The sequence below is a fragment of the Camelus dromedarius genome, chromosome 36 (genome assembly GCF_036321535.1).
Source record: "Camelus dromedarius isolate mCamDro1 chromosome 36, mCamDro1.pat, whole genome shotgun sequence".
Classification (NCBI taxonomy): Eukaryota; Metazoa; Chordata; class Mammalia; order Artiodactyla; family Camelidae; genus Camelus; species Camelus dromedarius.
The window spans coordinates 3344821-3360009 of record NC_087471.1 but is presented as its reverse complement, the minus strand read 5'-3'; positions in this window follow the sequence as shown (position 1 = coordinate 3360009).

Here is a 15189-nt window from a genome sequence, read left to right as displayed (position 1 = left end):
AATGAATGTGAAAAATCCTTCTATAGAAAGACTCATCTAACTGCATCAGAGAAGTCCAAAAGAAAGACATCCTATGAATGTAATAAATGTGGAGAGGCTTTTCTTTTAGAAAGATTCATCTAACTCTGCATCAGAAAATTCACACGGGAGAACCTGAAAATGTGTTGAATGTGAGAAAGGTTTTGGCAAGAAGCCAGTCCTAAAGATTTCAGAGAATTCACAAGGGAGAGAGACCCTATAAATGCAGTAAACCTTGAGAAAAAGTTTAACAGCATCTCGGGTCTTAAGAATGCATCAAAGAAGTTAGTCACAGAGGGGAGAAACCCTATTGACATGTTGAATAAAGGAAAACCTTTGGCCAGAAGTCAGGCCTTGGCAAACATCAGAGGACAAACCCTATGCGTGTAATGGACATGGGGAAGCTTTGGAAGTGAAGCGTCAGAGAACGCAGGGAAAGTACCAGGAATGGAGTAAATGTAGGAAGTTCTTCTACAAGAGATCAAACATGAACAAAAACTCAGTCCTCTGTTTACTGTGTGTGGACAGTCTTCAACCAGATTTCAGCCCTCATTGGACATCAGAGGCCACGCAGGAGTCAAATCCTTGAAATCAATCACTACGAACAGCCTTTCACCGAGACTGTTCATTGGGTGTTACCTGTGAAGTTAAGGGATGTGGGGAACTTCCACAGCAAGGCAGCCTTCAGCCTGATTGTTCTGGAACCCAACCTGAGTGTAGCAGCAATTACGTACTTTCTCATCATGCAGGCACTTTAGAGGATACATTGGAATGGTCAAAATACTGTGTTCCAATTTTCTCTTCTAGCCAGTGTGTATAAACAAGACTGTTGGTACTGAATTGCCTCTTCAGGCAAGACGCCAAACACCGTTCTCTGTAAGACTTACTCAGGGTCAGCAGTGCGATTAGTGTGAACACCATATTCCTGTGTGTAAAAATCTCAACAGTTGCTTGGAGAACAAATCTGTTTCAAGGGAAGAGCTGCTGTGAAGAGTGATACTTACTGTTTTCATTGTAAACAGAAAAAGGTTGTATTTTTATTTTTATTTTTATTTTTTCGTTCAAAATGTTTTAAAATGATGGGAGAGTTTTTGGACCTGCATGTTATTTAGAAGTATGCTTTTCAGTCTGCAGATACTGAGATTTCTTGCTATTCTTTTTTTTTTTATACTGATGTCTAGCTTTATTCTCTTACGGTTTGGGAAAACGATTTGTATGACTTCTTTTAAGTTTATGCTCTCTGACCCATAGTGTTGTCTGTCTCAGTCCGGTTTCCATCTAGAGCCTGAAAGTGTGTATTCTGCTGTTGTAGATTAAAGTGTTCCCTAAATCCTGATTAGATGCCGTTGATTGATGGTGCTGCTCAGTTCAACTCCGTCTCTGTTTAGGCTGATGAATCCATCAAGTCCAAATGGAAGCTTGTTGAAATCTCAAACTATAACCCTTACCAGCTCTTGCCTCACCTGTTTTGAGGACTGGTGTTAGATGCATGCTGATAAGGACTGTTAAATCTTCTTGGCTCACGCCCGTTACTACTATGTAATGCGCCTGTGTATCCCTTATGATCTTCCTGTGCTCAGAGTCCCCTTTGTCTGAAAGTAACACACACACTTACTGTAGTTGTCTTTCGGTGTGTGTTAACACGGCGTGTTTTCTTCATCCCTTCACTTCTAATGTGTCTGTTTTTATATTCACAGGGACAATGTGTAGGTGTCATGTATCTGGGTAGGTTTTTAATTCTCCCTGAGATTGCTTTTTATAATTGGTATATTAAGGTAATGCATGCATATTTGTCATGTTTTAAGAAATCTGTTTCGTTGCACTTTTTTTTTTCTGCTTTGCATAATTTTAACTGCATTTTAGACGAATGCATTTTCTTTCTTCTTGGCATATAAATTACAATTTTTAAGACCTTAGTGCTTGCCTCTAGTACAGTGTACACTTAGAATTAATTCATTTAGCTTTTAAATAATACTCCGTAGACTACAAGTTTGAATAGGATAAACCTAGGTGTTCTTATTTCTGTGTGGCTTGGTATTCTCTGGCTTCCCGGATCTGTGATGGGAGTCTGTCACTAATTTTGAAAATTCTCAAGCCATGATTATTTCAAATACTTCTTTTTCTTCTCCTTCTTGGATTCTAATTATACGTACATTGCTTCCTTTGTTCTCATATTTCTTGGGTGTTGTGTTCCTTTTCATTTATTTCTTCTTTTCTTTCCCTTGCATTTCAATTTGCTGTGTTTCCATCTTCAAGTTCACTGGTTGATCCTGAACTATGTGTAAGGTATTTGGGAGCTGATCAAAGGTATTTTCGTTTCCAGTGCAGTGTTTTTCTTTACTAGCTTTTTTTTTTTTTAAAGGTTTTTTCTTACTCTGCTTCTGATGTCCGTCTGTTCTTGCATGTTGTCCATTTTTCAGAGTGCCATTAGCATGTTAATCATATTTTAAAATCCCAGTGTATGAATTCAGAAATCTGGCGTATCTAAGACTGGTTCTCTTGCTTGCTTTATCTCTTCATACTGTTTTTTTTTTTTTTCCCTCGTTATTCATTGGGATTTTTTTGTTGAAAGCCAAATGTAATGTATTGGGAAACAGGAACTAAGGTACATGGGACCTCGGTGGGCGGGTTTGGGTTTGCCTTGCTCGGCTTCATCCTAGCATGTTCACTGCATGTCCGTGGTTTGCTGTAGCTGTAGGCGCCTAAATCAATTTCTCCCAGTATCCTTGTTTTTGTCTCCTGGGTTGTCTTCGGGATTACCTAGAAACTCCTCCTTAGAGTCTAAATCTTACAGTTCTTTTAGCTGTGATCAGTCTTCTGTTGTACAAGAGCCCTGCTGATGAGCTGGTAAGATGTGGCGGGGTGGGGCGAGCCCTCTGTAATCCTATGATCAGGTGTCGGTCTATTTCTTGACCTGTGACCCTGGGCTGTATCCTTCAGGAGTGCTGCTCAGCTTTTTGCTCCCCGTAGGCGAGGCAGACAGGCTAGAGAGGCTTGGAGTTGGGTATCCCTGCTCACCCCCCCCCCCCCCCCCCCGTCATTCATTTAAGCCAAAGTCGTTTTCCCTTGAGACCAGACACAGCAGAATGCTCTGGACATTTTAACAGTGGCTCCTTTTCTTCTCCCTGCTGGAAACATGAAAGGATTTTTCTCTGACCTTCATCAGGAGAAATTGGTGGGGTTCTTTGATGTAAAACTGATGAATGTGGCATTTCTCATGAGAAAGTGCTCCCAAGAGTTTCCAAATACCAAGTTCCTCCTTCCTCAGTCTCCAGCAGTTTGATTATATTTGACTTACCATTTTCCGGCCCTGGCAGCTTATACATATGGTAAGCTGTGTTTCTCTGTATTCACGTCGATCGGGACAGCTGTTTCTCCAGTGACCTCAGTTGTCTGAATCAAAGAGGTGCTGTCCACTTAATTTGTTTTATTTAATTCCTTGTTGTGAAGATGGGACTGACAGTTTCCAAGCTCTTCTACATACTGGAGTAGAAATGAGAAGGGGATCTCCACAGTTTTTGATAATGCTGCTAGGCTTGAAATTCTCCCTGTTCTGTTCTGTTTCCTCAAGGGAAAACTGAGGAGCTGTTCCAGCTTCCTCTCCTGCCTGGGTGAACCCTCGGCACCACTGCCGTGGAGCTGGGTGCAGGCAGGGTCCCGCCTCTCCGGGAATCACGTGCGTGTTCTGCAGCCGTGCCGGGTGGGGCTGGAATCGCTGATGTTCCCGCTTGCCTTTCCCTGTGTGGGCGCTGCCCTCCGGGAGCCAGTGTGAGCTCCATCGGGATTCTCATAACCTTGACCTGCCATACCTAGAGGAGTGCTCCCAGCCCATGTGGACAGTTTCGTGCCTGTGAGAAGGAGTCACTGACACCCCGGGCTTGGGGAAATGAGAAATCCCAGTGGCCTGTCCCTCCTGCACTAAAAAGCCAAAAAATTCTGAAATGGGAATGGACCCTATTTTCTTGTTTGAATTTGCTCGGATCACAGAGCCCACAGCAAAGATCTGGAGGATGGATGAAGGTTGAAAATCATGCCCCTATGTGTCACACTCTGGCTGTTAGTAAGATTTAGATGGTTTTGAATATATCTTTCCCCATTTGCAATATGTTCCTCAATTTCCTGAATATATGGATCATAGAATTAAGATTTGCACAATCATTTGTAAGTAGAGCTTCACTGAAATATATCAGGAGTATGAAAAATAGGTTTTTTTTTTTAACCTTATGAAGCCAGAAAAAAGAAGAGCAATTTAGACCTAAATTGAGCTCAGTAAATCTGAGTGACTCTGTCCTGGCATCGCAGGGGCAGGTAAGTGCCCGCCTTTAAGCTTCTGGTTGTCCTGGCAGCCATTTGAAGGGCACCCGCCTCAAATATACTGCCAACCATGTAAATAAAGTTGGAACGCTCCCTCACTTGTTATGCAAAAATATACTCAGAGTGGCTTAGAGACTATAATGTAAGATACATTGTAACGCTCCTAGGAGAAACATAGGCAAAACATTCTCTGACATAAATCGTAGCAGTGTTCTCTGAGGTCAGTCTTCCAGGGCAAAGGGAAGGAAAGTGACGTCAGCATTATTTTCTTCATCATCATCATCATCATCATCATCAATCATCATCATCATCATCATCATCATCATCATCCAGCATTGATTAAGCCCTTACGTACAGCACCACCACTTCACCCAAATGCAGTGGCCGCACGTCTGTGGCACTGATGGATCAGGCATGCTTAAAACAGATTTCAGCCAGGAATCAGACCTAATTAAAAATTGCCTTCAGTCTTTTCCTTGGAGTGTATGCTGTTGGATTTCCTCATGGCTAAATGTGTATGAGACGCACCTTACATACACTGCTCCTGAACAGCAGTAAGACAGATGCCACCCTAGGCCTTCTGTCCTACAAGGCGTAGCATCACAACCACTAACTCTTTTGCACGGAAACAATTACTTACCGGATACCCCTTATCATACTGAAATGAATAACTGTCAAAATTACAGGAGTGATATTTAAAATAATTAACATAGGTAGAATGAGTTGGTAATAGATACGTGATGTTTCATTTCCACCACCTGAAATTCATGTAGCTTTCTTGTGCGAGAGTTACCTGTGTGAAGTCTGCATTATGGAAAGCTTTTGTAAAAATACTTTCTTGTAGTTTTTTTTGAAGATCTTGGTTTCAAGCTCAAGGTCAGTTGAAAGGGCACCGTGAAGAGGTAAATACCCTCAGGTTGAGAAGCACCGCCAATGCTTAATCTCTTTCCCTTAAGCAGAATGAGGTGAATACAGAAGAAACTTAGAAGAAAAATATTTGGATCGCTTTAAGTGAGAGTTTTTGTGATGTTTAAAAAAAAACTAACAGTAGAAAGAAACTTACTCAATTCATTCTTTTCTGGTGGATTGCCTTGAGCTTGGTGCTCCAGCCTGCTTTCTCAAGTTGGCAATAGCAAACTGCCATTCTACTTTGTTTCTCAAGGATTAAAGATCCTGAATGTGAAAGGCTACGTGTTATCAAAATTCAGCATAACGCTCAAAATAAAATAACTTGTTAGCGAACAGCACTGACGAGAGCAATGATCCTGCTTAAATGAGGCTGTTAATGAAGATGTGGGGTTGACACTAATGCCCGCCCCCTGAAATTGGGCTTCTGATGTCTAAGGACGTCTGCCCAAATCTGAAGAGTCAAAGTACAGCGCTGGGCTCTTAGCCTGTCAGGCTGGCTGGCTGGCCGTTTCCCCCATAATACTGAGGTCAAACCGGTAGAATCATTTCCAAGAGTTTGGTGTTGAGCACATTTCGTCAGGCAGTGAGAGGCCCTGTGTTGGCCTGTGTTGCCTCTGATTTTCTCACAGATGTGCCCAGCTGCCAGGAGACCGGACGCACATTTGTTAGAGCCCAGCTTTCCAGATGGCTCATTTTATCTCCGCCATCTGCGTGAACACCCTGCAGACAGAGCAGGAGCCAGTAGCAACCTAAGGGACCACTTAGGACCCAGTTCTCTTACCTTACGCTTGAGGGAGCTTGGATACACCCAAGGTCTAGCACCCACGTGGTGGGAGCCTGAAGGAGCATCTGGTCCCCTGACCTGGGAACCAGGTGTTCCTACCCTCAGCCGTTTACCCAAAGCCTCATTACCCTAGCATTCCACACATGATGCCTCTCTCTGCTGGGAAGCTCCTGTGTGGCTGTAAGAATGATGGAGGATGCATGTATGAGCCCTGCACAGGCCCAAGGGCTCTGATGAACTTGGGGTTCCCCATGGCCTGATGTATATCACCAGACCTCATGTCCCTGAGGAACAGCACTTTGGGCTGTGTGGGCACTGATTTTGCAGTCCCTTTGCTGGCTGGCCGTGTTCTCTACAATGGAATGCTTATCCGCAGAGCCCCATGCAGATAGTTGGTGCTCAGAGTTCTGGTCTGGAAGTTAGCATGCTGGAATTTCAGATGCCCTTGTTTTTAAAGTATGAGAGACCTTTGATTACCGGAGGGTGGGGGGAGGGGACACCTCAAACTTTCCAGACCTCCGTGAAACAGTTTCCTGTTTTGCAGAGTTTGTTACTTAGAAAAACAAGCAAGTTTTCCTATGGCGCTTAGACACAGAATTAGCCTTAACTGTTAGAAATTGTTTTTGATTTCATTTTTGCTTAGTCATCCAGGCACTCAGCTTTTTGGAAGCAAATCACTGTTGTGAACCAGACTGTCCAGAAGAGGGAGCCAAAAACTCAAAAGATGCCAAAAGATGCATTGAACAATGAGACTTTATTAAATAGAGTAGCTGGTCCCTCACTGGTGAAGCCCGGAGCTCTCTCACCTGCTCTTCTGTGCAGCCTCCTGTGGTGTGAGAAATGCATGGGGTGCTGGCTTCTAAAAAGAGTGCAGAGTTGTTTTGGAAAGAGACTGCTGGCAGCTGAACAAGTGCAGTGGCCCGTGAACCCTACACTAAAAACAACACCAGATGCAATTTCGTACAATTTAGGCGTAAGTGGACTTGTGGAGGTAGGGTTACGTTCGCTGACAGATTACAGCTTTAGAGAAGTTTTACACTGATTCTGGTTAGAATTTGGATTGACAGTCACTTCTGACGTTTTAATGGCACATTTTTTTCTGCTCCCGTCTCAAGCAGGGCGCTTGTGTCTGTGCCCACGTAACGATGCGCTGACGTCAATAACTTAAAAGATCACCTGTGATGACTAGATTGTCAGAAAAGGAATCTATTTTTAGAGGAAGTAAGACTCTGATAATCTAACTAACTTATTTTTGGTGTATTCTTTTTTGGTATTTCAAATTATAGCGTATTAATTCCTTATAAATAAATTCATTGATTTTTAATCTATGTTTGTTATAGCCATTCTTTTGAAAGTGTCAAATGATTACTCTGCAAAATAAAAAACAGTTCTTGGGTCTCTCTTTACCTTGTAAAACCAAACTTTGAGAAACTTGTTTTTGCAGATTCCTCAGGTTTTTAAAAATTTTATTTTAATCCACCCATTTTAGACCAGAGACAGGTTCCATGCATTTTAATTAAGAAAATGTTTTCCAGGTAAGAATTGCCAATATTTATTTAGTCCTTTCTGTGTTCCAGATGCTAATCTGTGTTCTCCAATCTTCAAAACAAGTCTAAGGCAACCGTATGAACCTATTAACCTCATTTTACGCATTTACTTGGCTGATACATAATGTAGTCTGAACTCAGTCTGCTGAACTCCAAAGCCCATGCCTGCAACCACCATGTGAAGGTTTAAGTTATTTGATAAAGCTGTGATTATAAATCTTCAGATAATTTGAAACATTATAATTAAAAGAAATTGCTGTTGGGGGAGGGTATAGCTCAGTGGTAGACTGCGTGCCTAGCAAGCACGAGGTCCTGAGTTCATTCCCCAGCACCTCCATTAAAAATAAATAAAAATTAATTACCTCTTCCCCCCTACAAGAAATAATAAAATTAAAAAAAGAAATTTCTATTGATTTGCCTTTCAGTTGTTTTGATATTCTAGAGGAGTACATCCATAGCACATTCCCATTTCATAGGAAACCATAGTTCTTGTCAGAAGATTTATATTGGATAAACTGATACCTTTACCTTGTGTTAGCTGTTTTCCTCTAGATTTAATAAGTAAAGACATGAGACTCTGCCATGTGCCCTCAGACGTAAAAGGCTCTGAATGTTACGTACAAGGTCACTGGTATTGCTGTTTTCCAACAAGCAACTCCCAAATGTCTGGGGGTAACAATTAAAGTGTGTTTCTTGCTCATATTGTGGACTGTAACCATTTAAGTGACCAAGTGATTTGATATTCCTGGTACTACTTTTCCAGGGGGTCACTCATGGATGGGTTCTTTATGTAAAGAAATATATATAAATACATATAAAAGTCCCCATTTTCTGACTGCTGTTTGACAGTCTCAGCCAATGAAAACAAGTGTGCAATCCATTGCAGACTTGACCTGAATATAAATGCAGCTTGTTACAATTATTACCTGCTCCTGAGCTCCCCATGGCTGTATCTAATGTTGAAAGTGATGTTTACTCCATGCTACCCTCTCTTTTTGCAATTCATTTGTGTTCTTAAGAACTGTTTGCACTTGTAAGGGCTAACAGAAGTGTGTAAGTGCCACAGAGGACATATTGGGGCTTCTGATAGTGTATAAAGATCGACAGGCACTTAGGGACTGGTACTTCGGAGGACTGGGCAACGTGTTTCGGACTAGAACCAGGAGGACTCTAGGATTGGAGGCAGAGCGTGATTCCAGAGGATCTGAAGAGTTTGTAATGGCCATCGTCAGCATCCTTAAGACAGCCGTGCTCCAACAACAGGACTGAGCCCGTTAGCATCTCTCGCTCGAGTCGACATCCCTGGGTGAGGAAAGTGGTTTGCTGGGTGTATGTTGTGTGCACCATCGAGCGCAGCCTCAGACCCGGGGCAGAAAGCTCTGGTGAGAGCTTTAGCGAGTGGCCATCACCCGTGTTACGTGGCTCTGGAAACTCATCTGTCTTGTCACTGCGGAGCATGGAATGAACTGATTAATTCCACTGAGAGGGGCTGAAGGCTGGGCTGGTGATGGGTGCAGCATGACACAGGGACCGCCTTTTCCTTTGCCCAGTATCTCTTCCTCAAGCTAAAGGATGAGGGGGATTTGCTGGTTGCCCACGGCCACTGCTCTAATTTCAAGGGTATTTCTTGTCATCAAAATACCACGAGCTTGTCTCTTGCATTCTGTCAAAGGAGACTACATTGGCCGGCCACTCAGTGTTAGTGCCTAGAGATTTAAAGATAATTCCAAAATAATTATAGCAGGTGACAGCGGCTGTTGGATGCACTGTCACGGGTTGATCTTGCCAGACGACGGGCACTTGACTCTAGGGATGTAATTACTCGGTCGTTTTGGATTTGTCCGCGCCGGGGCGCGTGCAGGCATGCGAGCTGCGTGATGAATCCGAGCGGTGCTCGCTGTGGCCACTGTGCGCTTGAGCCTGGCTGGCTCAGCGGAGCCGGGGAGGCCGGGGGCTTTCAGGGGGAGGGCCCCAAGGTAACATGGGTGTGGTTTTCTGATCGGTAATTATAAAGGATCGCAATTAGCTATTTTTTTTTCTGGTGTCTTTGCCTAAAAACAAGCCTTGCTGTTTGCATCTATTATTATTACTATTTTTTAAATCCAGTCTGCTTGAGGACTCTTACTTTAGGTAGCTTGTCCAGCTTTTATCAGTTTGCGTTTGGATAGAAGTCACTTAGCCAAAACACCCCCAGCAACAACAAAGGTAAACACGAATAAAAGCTATTTAAAAAAAAAGTCACTTAGCCAAAAACACCCCACCGTGTGGTGCTTGTATTTAAGAAACATTGACAACTTCCCTAGAGTACTGTTTACTTCCCTTCCCTTCTCCTCTTACTCCGTGGGGGTCATTTTCCACATGCAAAGTGTTTTGCTTTAAAATCTTTTATGTTTTTAAATTGTGTGAATTTGGGGTTTTTTTGGTGGGGGGGATTTGGCACTAAAATTCAAATCATTTCTCCAATGCTTATTTAATGTTAAAACACATTGTTTCAGGGTGGTGAATGTGAACTTTTGTTCTCAGCCTGTACAAAATATTCAATGCTTCTTGAATCATTTTACTTTATAAAATAAGGCTGGGTCAGTTTCTGTCATGGAATCATAGAGTCGTCTGTTATGGAAATTGCTGGTAGTTCCTCAAGCCAGCCTCAAACCCCGTTCTTGGCACATTACAGGATTTCCTTCTCAGAAACCCTCTCCTTGTACTCCTGGCCAACTCCTGCTCACCCTTCCTGTCTCAGCACAGGCGCCACGTCCTCTGGGAAGCCCTCCCTGTCTGCCCAGCAGCCCACTCCATCTCATCCCTCTGCTCCCACACTAGCCTACATTCCCTCATCCCCCTCCCTTGGACTGAGGCTTGTGGCTCTCCCCATGTGGTGTGGCCCCTGCTGACAAGGCTTTGTCCTGTCCTCCTGCCCGGTCCAGGGTCTGACACACCTTAGAGAACAGTTGTCATTTTTTTTTTTTTTGGTCTTTGATTTCTTTTTTTTTTAAATACATTTTTATTGAAGTACAGTCAGTTTACAATGTTGTGTCAGTCTCTGGTGTACAGCACAGTGCTTCAGTTACACAGGACATACATTCGTTCTCATTCTTCTTCACCATAGGTTATAAGATACTGAATATAGTTTCCTATGCTATATGGTGTAAACTTGCTGTTTATCTATTTTATATGTATTAGTTAATATCTGCAAATCTAGATCTCCTAATTTGTCCCTTCTCACCCCCTTACCCCTCTGGTAACCGTAAGTTTGTTTTCTATGTTTGAGAGTCTGTTTCTGTTTTGTAAATAAGTTCGTTTGTCTTTTTTTTTTTTTTTTTTTTAGATTCCACATATAAGTGATATGGTATTTTTCTTTCTCTTTCTGGCTTACTTCACTTAAAATGACAATCTCCAGGTCCATCCATGTTGCTGCAAATGGCATTTTATCTTTTTTATGGCTGAGTAGTATTCCATTGTATAAATATACCACATCTTCTTTATCCAGTCATCTGAGGATGGACATTTAGGCTGTTCCCACGTCTTGGCTGTTGTAAATCGTGCTGCTCTGAACATTGGGGTGCATGTGTCTTTTTGAATTAAGGTTCCCTCTGGTTATATGCCCAGGAGTGGGACTGCTGGATCATATGGTGAGTCTGTTTTTAGTTTTTTGAGGAATCTCCATATGAGAACAGTTGTCTTTGAATGAGCATGCTGAGTAGTGGAGACGATGTGGTTTTCTTGAGAGATTTATGGTGCCTGGAGAGATCTCACTCCCTGTCTAGGCTCAGACTTGCTTTCTGCCTCCACCAGGGTGTGGTGTTTGATTCTCTCAGCCACACTTCTCAGCCTAGCCCTCCAAACCATCCTTCATCTCAGCTACCACACTGGTTTCTCATGCATCCTCTATTCCAACAAGGCCATTTTCCTCATTATTACATGAACAAGACGTATTTTCATGTTCCTCCAGCTCTTCACAGTATCTCTCTTACAGCTAGCGTTTACATGGTACATATCTTCCCATCCGCTTAACAAAAACTGTGTTTTTGTATTCAAAGAACATTTCTAGTAAACAACACATAGTTACGATTTTAAAAAATCGAATCTAATCTACATATTATCTATTCATCTATCGGTCTATCAATATCATCTTTTTAAAAAATTTGGTGTATTCTGAATGTTGACTCCATTTATGTTTAGTGTAATTATTCATGATTGTGTTGTCTCATCTCATTAATTGCTTACTCCTTCCTCCATTTCATTGTTACTTCTATTCTTGCCAATTGTTTGAACATTATCTAAGTATTACGTTTCACCTAAACTGCGGGATTTTACCTATACTTCTGTCTTTACTTTTTTATAGTAGTAGCTCCAAAGAGTGCAATATATATCTCTAACTCACAATGGCTGGTCTTTCAATAAAATTATATGTCTTTATGGTAAGATATTAAACTTACAACAAAATAATTCGGTCCTGTGTGCCATTAGGCTGTACATTTTACTTCTACCTTTGATAGAAACCCCCAAATACAATTTTATTGTTTTTACTTTTTTTTTAATATTTAAAAAATTTTTTTATTTGGAGGAGTAATAGGATTTATTTATTTATTCATTTTTTTTAATGGAGCTACTGGGGATTGAACCTAGGACCTCATGCATGCTAAGCATGTACTCTACCATTAAGCTGTACCCTACCCCCTTTTTGTTTTTACTTTAAGCATTAAAATATCATTCAAATTTTTTTGAAAAGTTAATGAAAACAGAAACAATTTATAAAATTTTCTACTTATTCACCATCCCTAGATCTGTTTCCAGATGATCAGCCTGAAGAGCTTCTTTATAATTTCTTAAAATGCAGCTTTCCCAAAGGAATTCTCTCAGCATTCATTTATTTGAAAATGTTTACTTCAACTCAATTTTGAAAACAGTTTGCACTGAATATTGAATTGCAAGTTGACTTCTTTCTTTTAGTATTTTAGAAATGTCATTCTTTTGCCTTCTGACTTGCATTGTTTCTGATGAGATGTTCACCTCATAATAGTTTTCCTGTATTTTAAGTCTTCATCCTCTATTTTTGCTTTTGGAATTTTTTTTCCTTAATACTTGCTTTTTTTTTTTTTTAATCAGTTAGGCCATGAATGAATTAATTACAGATTGAAAATCTATGTGGTAGTTGTTGACCTTCTTGAAATTGAGGGTATGTTTTTTCCTGAAATTTTCAAAAATTTTAGCCATTATTTATTGAGTTTCTGGGTCACTTCCCAGCCCCAATTTTTTTCCCCCGGGGCTCCGAATTATACATAGGTTAGATTACTTGATGTTTTTCCACATGTCGCTAATGCTTCGTTGGAGGATTTGGGGTGTATTTTTCAGTCTTTCTCCCCGCTGTGCTTTATTTGGGGTAACTTATTTGGCTACATTTATTGCCCTTTTCTTTTCCTGTGTTCCGTTTGCAGTTGCACTAGTTACAGGCAGCTGTATGACAAATCACTCCAAAACCTCGCCGCCTGGAACAGCAACGTGTATCCTGTGGCTCCACCGCGTGGCTCAGGCTCACGGTCTCTGCCGAGGCTGCAGTCGGCCGTGCGTCTGGGAACGCGGTCGCGCCCAGGCTCGCCGGGGCCGGCGAAGCCGCTGCAGTTTTGCTCACGTGACTGTTAGCGGCCCTCAGTTCCCCACCGGCCGTGTCCGGAGGTTGCGGTTCCTTAACGTGTGTGGTTTTGGTTCCTTCCATAGGGCTGATTATAATATATATCAGTTTGCTTTCCTCATAGAGAATGATGAGAGAGGGAAAGAGAGGACGGTGAGAGGGAGAGAGAGAAGGAATGCTGGAAATGGAAATGGGGAGGGTTTGTATCCTGATCCCAGAAGTGACATACCGTCACCTGTGTCATGTGCCATTTTTCACGTGGACCAGCCCTGGTGTAACAGGAGAGAGGGTACACAGGGAACTGAATACCAGGAGACAGGGAACGTTGGGGGGCTTGTTAAAACTGTACAGGATAATTTAATTTTAGATTTTTATAGTTTCGGCTCCAAGTTTACTGGTGTGGATGTGTACTTTTCATGTCTCTTCTGAGCTAGGACAATATATTCCGTCTCTAGATCTTTCGTAGCACATATGTTTTTGGGCTGTGCTGTTTCTTCCATTTCTGGAATTGAAATACTCAAATATATTCAACTTTCAATTTTTTTAAATTTTGTTTTGTCCCTGTTTGTCATTTTTTTACTGATAAATCAGGTCTCTCACTGTGTTTTCAGCAGTCTCTCTCTTTTTTTTTCCTGCTGCTTTCAGTGGGACCTTTGTATCTGTGATAATTTTCCCTTTACTGCTATCCTGAGCTGGTCACTTCATGTTTCCATCTTAGTTATTTGCTGGGTGTTTCTTTCTTGCATCTCTGCTTTAAATTCGTGGTTTCACCCATTCCTTTGATTTCATGGTTCTATTTAACTCATGATTTTTATCTACTACTTTATAGTTCTTGTCAGTGTGATTCAATTGTCCTTTGTTTTTCCTATTTTCATCTTAAAAATTATAGTTGTCCCGATGCTTGCTCTGTTGAATTTCATTTATTTGTGAAGGAAATCAGCACTTCCTGGACTAGGCAGTTTCCACTAAGCACTATTTCACCTTCACAGGCGTTCTCCCTTCCTCTTGGGAGTTCCACGGCACAGGCTTGTACTTCTTTATAAGTCGTCATAGGCTGTCACTCTCCCAAGTCAGCAGAGGTTGACAGCAACAGGCTGCTTACATTTTAAGGTCTCTTCACCCTGCTTCCTGCAAATATGGCATGTCTGTGGGTACTCATTCAGCCTGTTCTGTCCTGCTGCTTCGCAGCATCAGACCAGTCCTGAGGAAACCCGTGCTTCCAGCCTATTTACCCTGTTCCTTCCGTGCAAAATAAGAGCTTGAAGGGTTTGCCCCTCATGCTGAGTCCCCGCTCTCTGGAGACCTGGGTGTGCCGGCCTGGCCGAGGCGCGCCGCTGGAGGGGAGCTCGTCCTCCTCTCTCGCTTGGCTTCCACTGCCTGCAGGGTCTAGTCCTCAGGGCTGTGCTTCAGCTTGGGGGACGTCTCCTAGTTTTGTCGAAGATAGGTTTCTATTTCTGCTTCCTATTCCCTTTTATATGGGATGTATTTTTGGGAGAAGGAGCAGAATCGTCTTATTCTACCACTTTGAAACCTTAGTCTGAGCATTCTTTTGGTTCATATTTACTTAATCCATTGTGTGGAAACATGAATATAATTCCTTTTATTAGGAAGGAGAAAGAGCCTGCGGGTCATCAGGCTCAGCAGTTTCCTGCTGGAATAATTTACTGCATGTTCTTTGTTTTATTTTATTCAATAAATTATAAAAAGAAAAATAAGCTTCACTTTGGGTAAAAGCTTTTTACCTTTTACATTTACTCAGAAAATACGGAACAAAGACTGTTCCGAGATAATATGAGCTCAAAAAGAAAAAGAAGAAAGGATGAACAGTTTACAAACATTAAAGTTGTGGGTAAAACGGGAAATTGTTAGTAATTTTAAAAAATCATGATGGAATGCCTTCCAGTAATTGTCCAAGAACTTATCTGATTGTATTATGACCCATTTGGTATAGAAGGCTTTGGATTTGACACAGACACACCAGTGTATTC